Source organism: Harpia harpyja, chromosome Z (genome assembly GCF_026419915.1).
Source record: "Harpia harpyja isolate bHarHar1 chromosome Z, bHarHar1 primary haplotype, whole genome shotgun sequence".
NCBI lineage: Eukaryota > Metazoa > Chordata > Aves > Accipitriformes > Accipitridae > Harpia > Harpia harpyja.
This window is the reverse complement of record NC_068969.1, coordinates 79165492-79170651: the sequence shown is the minus strand read 5'-3', so window position 1 is coordinate 79170651 and position 5160 is coordinate 79165492.

The following is a 5160-nucleotide window of genomic DNA, read 5'->3' as shown; positions in this document are numbered from 1 at the left end:
AAAAACAGATAGACTATTTGTCAAGAATTCCATGGAATTCCAAGAATTCTAAGCAACAAAATTACCTTAGCAAGTTACAGCTCCATTTTCAGCCATTAAGATAAATCAAGAACCAAACATTCTGCTAAGCAATTTAGGACTCAAAATAATGTATTATTACATTAAATTACAGTCAGGCAGAAATTGGAATATGTTAGCTATGTAGCCTGCAAATTATGTTTTACAAAATGAGCATAGCAGGTCACCAAGACATCAAAATGTTTGTTATTCAGTAATTATACTTTCCATTATCACACTAACCACAGTAGTTGTTTGATTCAATCTAATGGAGTAAGTGAATAATTCTGAGTAGTAGAAAATTTTTTCTATAATGACATGGTGAATAAAGTAACTTTGCAGGTTCTTATGACCTCTCAAAACCAGTGCAAAATAAATGTCTACATTTTTTACCATGCCAAAATTCCTGAATAATTGCAAGTGACACAAGCAATCTTCAAGGAAAACCTTATATGCAATATAGCCAGAAAAAAGTTAATTAATTGTGCTTTCTGATAAGGTGGGAATGCACGGTAACTTCTCAGAGAGACATGGAAAATTATTATAATGTGCTGATGACTGCAGTAATGCTGCTTTTTTATCTTCATGTATTCACACAGTTGTATACTCTAAGATTATAGATAATGAATTTGATGATAAAATTAAAAATCTTAAATTTTATGGACTGATACTGATATCCTCACACATTCTCATTTAGTGAGATACTTGATACTTTCAATGGATGCATTGTCTCTTCAAGTAAAAAGCATATGGGAGCTCATCCCATATGGTAAACAAAATGTAATTACACATATCACTAAAAGTACCTTCTGTTGCTTCCACTGAAAATTTTTTAAGAAGTCAATCAACCCTTTAACATGCACTTTTGTCTTTTAAGAGGGTTTTATTTTGCTGTGATACCCAAACAGGACCAAAGACAAACCTTAACTGCTAGAGAAGGTAAGGATCTAACCATGGTTGTTAAATGATTCTCAGATCTCTGTCAGGAAGTAACATCACCCAAAAGATAACCCCCTGCATCAGTGCAGTGAAGGTACCAAGGTTCATCCCAAAGCTGAGAAGTCCTGAAATCTACTGCAGCATAACCCGGTGTAATTGCTAGCATGGGCAGTACTGTAACCCAGGACAAAATCCCAGGTTTTCTTCTCAGTCATTCTGGTTCTACACTTCAGTAGAGTTATTCCAGGTTTATAATGACCTGGTGAGATTGACCTTGTTAATTACTTTAGCCACAGTGTGACCTCACCTAGAGCAGGCTGAGATCCAGGACAGCAGCCAAGCAGCCTCTCTGTGTAAAAATAGCATTTTCAGAACTCGCTCCCTGTAGAGCTTTTCACTGCATGCTAGCAGTGCTATCATTGACAGTTATATTATTTTTGCATTTCATAGAATCTGGATAATGAGAACACACCGACCAAATAATTTTGCTCTTTTACTTCCACTTTTAGGCTCACATCACAGTCTTATATTTTAAGATAAAAATACTAAGTTGAGATTGAAAATACTATAGAATAGCTTTACTGAAAATACTAGGGAAAAAACCCACAGAAGAGTACTATTAATTTAATTTGGTTTTCGGCAATCCTTATGCTTGGCTTCACCACAGATCAAGTTTGAGGCATATAATTTGAATCACATAAACATGCTTGTTTCTGTGATATCTATGATGCAGATGTTAAACCAAGACGAATTGAAAACATCTTAGTGCTGCACAATTAGCACTTGCATGTGTTTAAAGAAGAGAAAACATTTTAAAGGAAACCTTGGTAATAAAACAGGTGAGATTTTAAATACTTCATTAAATGTACAGCTTGACAGGTTCCAGTTATTTAAATTCACCTTACTTTTACTGCTGTAGAAAACTGAAAATACATGGAGATGAATGAGAAAAAAACCCACCCATTCTGATATCTGTATTCATGTGTTCCAGATGTAGAGTAACAATTTAGATCTGGTTCCAGGAAATAATATACTCAAAGTGTGGTTTCAAAACTGCCTCAGTGACGAAAAAAAATCAACAAATACCTTATGTACATTGATGTATAGGACTCGTGGCCACTGCAAGACACCATTTCTACCTAGCGATTTTTGCAAAAGAACAGTAGAAGAGTTCAGCTGCAGAGGTTATTCTCCCGATCAGATGAGCTCTAATCCCATTTTAATCTCAGTGGGCTATATTAAACAAAAGCAGAAGGTCTGGATTTTAGAACAGATTAGCCTTGACCTCACAGAGATCAGACTTACTAAGTAATCAGGTGTACATAAATTGCCACCAACCAGGGCTTCTAATGATGCATTGTGAGCAGCAATACAGGAACAAAGTAAAACTTCTTGTACTACAAAGCAAGAGGGAAAAGTACAGCAATCACTGCACTGCTAAATTGTACTGAAGTCCAAACAGTTTACAATAAGCTCCTCTCTCCCTATCAAATATTTTACTGCTCCTTAAGGAAGAAAATTTACTTTCTGTAGGTATTAAGAAAGAATGAGGAAAAAAACTCTAAGTGGGAGCTACAGAGAACTAAGTGTTCAGAGTTTGTGAAAAATTTACAGTACAATCAGTAAAAGACCCAACTGCATAAGGGATAATACTTTTTTAAAACTTGCTAGACTGATGATGAATTTCAGCAGAAACACTCCCAAGCAGCTACTCATCATCTGGTTATCATTTATATTTTTACTGCTGCAAAACCTGTTACATACAACTGGGGATAATGTCCAGGGTTACATAGCCCAATACCCTGCTATATCGCCTATTTTTGCATGTGGCAGTATGTTAAAGGCATCAGAAAAAGTCTACTCATAGGAGCTCTAGGAGATTTTACTTGTCTGAAAAACAGGGAACTTCAGGTACTCTGTTAAACAGAGATACCATATTTTAATTTCATTTACAGTTTGTACAACTGGTCTTTGTTTTGTCCCATTTGCATCCAAGTTTTTAACTACTCTCTTGTTCAAAATTTGCTCTGAAAACTTGTGTTATATTAAGGTTATGTTAGGCAGTGGTCATGTGATGGTAAATCCAGTTTCAAAGGACTGGTTCAAAACCTTACCCATGTAAAGCAAAGCACTGAAATGATCTTAGTCTCTCTGCCAGGTCAAAACTGTTCTAAGCTTATTTTTTGGAGGGAGCTTAGCAGATTTTATTCTAGATCAAGTATTATCTGTCTTCCTACAGACAGCGTAAAGTTGACATAAACACAGTATCATATATCTTGCCTAATTCAACAGAAACGGGAATCATGCATTCCCTCTGGTCCAGCTCAGCTTCCTCTGCCAGATGATCTGCTAGTGTGCAAATGTGACCTCAGTCATCATACAACCACAGCCTAGTGGCTGGATCTGCATTTTCCTTTTTTTAAATACAGGTACTATTGATACTATTTTCTAGTTGCATGGTACCAACCTCAAAAAGCTTATTTTGTAAATAAATAATAAATACCTTCAAAAACGTATCTATTGAATACTCTGTATTTAGCCCTAACCTTGCTACTAGGGCTGTAATTTCCCTTTCCATATCCTTATTCACATTTTCTGTTTCCATGTTCAACAGCATCACCTTTATTAAAAAATCAAGCCCAAATACTCATTTTATTTTAGAACATGTGTAGATTCACCTTAATCTTTACTGCAACCTTGCAGAAAGCTCTCTCTGTTTTGTTGTTATTTTCTTCCTGTATGTAGCACTGGTGACTACAAACTTTAATTTCCTTTAAAAGTTCAAATTTATGTTGAATTTTGGCAATCCTAATTCTATTCCTAACAGCACAGGTATAACTTTCTTGGCTGGCAGATTCCTTTTCCTTTTTTTTCTTCCCCTTCCCCCTTCCCCCTTCCCCCTTCCCCCTTTCCCTTTCCCTTTCCCTTTCCCTTTCCCTTTCCCTTTCCCTTTCCCTTTCCCTGCATGTTCTCTGTTACTCTTAAACACTTTTCCATGTGTTTATCTTTTCAGTAAGATCCAGAGCCCTTTCCTAGAAGCTTAGGCATAAGAAAATGTCAGGCCTGCTCTCTGTTCAAGTCCTTCAGTGCTGCTAATTTCACTGATGAGTCCCTTTCACTTACTTTATTGAGTATGTCTCTGCACATGGACATGCAAATTTATTAGCCAGTGTTTACAGTGATTACAGCTTTGAGAGATGTATTACTACTGAAAAAGCAACACAGATAGACAGAGAAATGTGACTAAACTGACTTGAAAAAAAATTGACTTTGATACCTGTGAACCAGAATATGATTTCCCATTTGTCCTATCAGCCTAGTATGTTAAAAGACTTTTCTCATCCTCCTATCTCTGAAGACACTGTACCCAAGACAGATAGTATTTTTCATCTCATCTACCTGTCTGCTCACATACTTGTCTGACCTCTTATTCAACGGACTGTAGCCATATGCCTCGCAATTTTATATCGGTGATCTCCTGCTTAACTACTAGCAGCTGTCCCAGCCTCAGCATGTCTGCTCTGGAGTGATGGGGTATAAGCTAAGCTTATGGTTACAATCCAAATCTTCTTGTCAGAAGCTCAGAGCTTATAATGGGTTTCTGGTCATTACAGATGCCCTCTTCAGAATGGTATTTCATCATTGAGAGCTGTGGGTTTTTTATGTTGAGCAGTGCCTTGGGTACTCAGCCTTATGCCTACCTCAGGGGGCACCCCTTCTCTGGGGGTGCACAGCACAAGCCCCTTGCTCTGCAAGCATTAACTCTATTATTGTTGGGAATGGCTCTGCTGACTGTCTATCAGCAGTGCAATGGGCAGGGAGGCTTTGCAGGTTAGGATTCTCTGGGACAATGACTGCAGGGTAAAGATGAGGAGAAAAAGGAGCATCACACAGAGAGGTGTTTCTCTGCCCTCCAGAGTGTTTAAGAAATATGAAAAATAACCCATAAAGCTCCTATTAGTGGTTGGATACTTATTGCTCCCCGTGAAGTTAGGTTCTTACTGTTTTTTTATATTCTTGTCATAGTGATTGTCAAGTTAATAAGACAAATATAAAAAAGAAACAAAGAATTCAAGACAGAAACAGAAGCCTAATCCAGAGGTAATTTTTCACATTTTTTTTTTTCTTAATAGGACTCTGGTCCATACTAGGATACTTCTATTA